Consider the following 2,566-nt stretch of genomic DNA (forward strand, 5'->3'; position numbering starts at 1 on the left):
ATGATGTCCAAGTTCCAGAAATATTGGCGAGAGATTCACGGGCTTATGTGTGTGGCGGTTGTTTTAGACCCGAGGTACAAGTTCATGTTGCTCGAATACTATTTCCTGTAATTTATGGAGATGAGCAATATGTAACCGAAAACTGCGAAGGTTCGTGAGCTTTGTTGCGAGCTACTAGAGGAGTACGGGTCTAAGTTTCCTCATTTGAGAGAACGAAGGGTTCAAGAAGAAAATGTATCAACATCGTCTTCAACACGCCGATTGGATGCCCTTTCTAACTTTGATAGATTTGTTAGAGCTTCTATCGAGTAGAGAATATGAGTCCGAACCGGATTTATATTTAGAGGAGAACTTGATACCTAGACTGAAGAGTCATTTGATATATGCAACTATTGGAAGGTGACGGCCTCAAATACCCTTTGTTGAGTATGATTGCCAAGGATGTATTTGCCGTGCTCGTTAGCACCGTTGCTTCGGAATCTACATTCAAAGACCGGTGGTAGGCACGTGAGTTCACATCGATCGAGACTTCATCCTTCTACATTAGAAGCATTAGTATGTACACAAAATTGGTTGAAGACTGACAAAAAAGGTAGATATTATTTAACAATTGTAAATATATATTTATATACATTTTTTTATTTCTTAATTAGAATTAATATTTATTTTATTTTTTTTAACAGCAACAGTGAATGATGAAGATAATGATGTTGATCCAACAATGGTAATTAGTTAAGTTTTTGTAATTTATCAAATAAATTATTTATTTTTATTATTAATACTTTTTTCTGTTTTTATTTTTTTGCAGGAGCCTTACGTAGTTGATCTTGATGATTAGAGAGTACATTGTTCTTTTTAGTATATGAGTGAGGACATGGATGAGAACAAATTGTAGTGTTTAGTACTTATGGTTGCTAGTTATTATATTTGAGTTTATGGTTGGTAGTTATTATTGATGTATTAAACATTGTTAGTAACAAAAGTACAATCTCAAACTTTCCTCTATTATGCATAATTGAATCACTCATTTATTCATTATAACAAAAATGCAATTATCCATTGAAAACCTTAGTTTCCAACCTTATCTATTATTAAAGTAAAATTGAAAAAAAAAACATTACCATCACACCCTTATAATTCTCTTCATTAAAAATAAATTGACTTACATAATTATTATAATATTGATTTTAAAACATAATCAAACAGCATAATAGTTCTCCCATTACCCATGACTCAAAACAAGACAAAACCAAAAAAAAAAAGAAATCCCTTTTAATAAGGCATGTCATATTGTAATAGTATAATAGTTATAACTAACCACTTCCTAATAATAATAATAATAATAATTTTTAGAAAGAAAAAAAAAAAAGAGGACAAATAATAATAATAATCAATGGTGGGTTTTGATGCATTATCTATTTTCTCATCAAATTTTCTCTCTCTAAAATAACATAATATATAAAAAAGGCGTCTATAATGAATTGTCTCAACCACCACCAAAATTAAATACCCAAATGAAACAAAACAAAATAATAAGTATTCTTAAAAAAAAAAAAAAAAAAAAAAAAAAAAACCTGCGGGTGCCTAACCCGGCCCAATTATCTCGGGCCGGGCTTCACCCGCTAGGCCAAAAGAAGGAGTCGGGCCGGGCCGGGCCGGGCCAAAGTGATGTCGGGCCGGGCCGGGTTTGTGGCGGGCCGGGCCCGGCCCGGCCCGACTGACATTCCTAATTACAGGAGCTGAAGAAACAATTGGCTCAACCACCTATGCTGTCAAAGCCCCTAGAAAATGAAGAGCTAGGCGTGTGCCTAGCAGACACAAAACATATTGTGAGTGCTATCCTAGCAAGAGAAGAAGACGGCGTACAATACCCTATATACTACATTAATAAGAGATTAATTGATGTTGAAAGTTAGTACCCACTCATGGAAAAGCTGACCTATAGCTTGCTCTTGGCCTCTCAAAAGCTAAGGCCGTACTTCCAAGCACACTTGATAAAGGTATACACGGATTAACCATTACGATAGGTTTTACAGAAACCTAAAGACACAAGCTTACTACTCAAGTGGGCCATTAAACTTGGCCAGTTTGACATCAATTATCAACCAGGAATGGCCATCAAGGGTCTAGCCCTTTCACACTTCGTGGCTGAGTGCACAAACTCACCTCTTGAAACATCTAAAAATTTAGAGAAAAGTAAGAGTAGAGAAGCAGCGAGAGCAAGAGCAACAACTAAAACCTAAAGAACCAACATGGAAACTTCATGTTGATGCAAGGTGCACTAACCAATTGTCTTGTGCAGGCATTGCCCTTATAATATCTGAGGGAAACAGTTGCATTAAGCAATAAAATTTGGCTTCAAAGCCTCGAACAACAAGGCTTAATATAAAGCCCTAATAGCTGGCCTCAAGCTAGCACATGAAGTAGCGACTGACCACTTGGATATATTTAGCAACTTTTAATTAGTTGTGAATTAAGTCCTAGGTGAAAATATAGCTCGATGTAAAAAAATGGTGGCCTACATAAGCAAGATCAAAAACTGGCTAAGTCAGCTCAAAGGCTACAC

The 2,566-nt window shown here is 35.7% G+C and overlaps 1 long non-coding RNA gene across 1 annotated transcript; it reads left to right on the forward strand.

Annotated features, from left to right (window-relative positions):
* Window positions 1-498: 498 nt before the first annotated feature.
* LOC133037657 (uncharacterized) lies at window positions 499-1,213 on the forward strand. Its single transcript, XR_009687716.1, has 3 exons — window positions 499-592; window positions 684-724; window positions 809-1,213. It is a non-coding gene; the product is annotated as an uncharacterized LOC133037657 (long non-coding RNA).
* Window positions 1,214-2,566: the final 1,353 nt, after the last annotated feature.

Source organism: Cannabis sativa, chromosome 5 (genome assembly GCF_029168945.1).
Source record: "Cannabis sativa cultivar Pink pepper isolate KNU-18-1 chromosome 5, ASM2916894v1, whole genome shotgun sequence".
NCBI classification, from domain to species: domain Eukaryota; kingdom Viridiplantae; phylum Streptophyta; class Magnoliopsida; order Rosales; family Cannabaceae; genus Cannabis; species Cannabis sativa.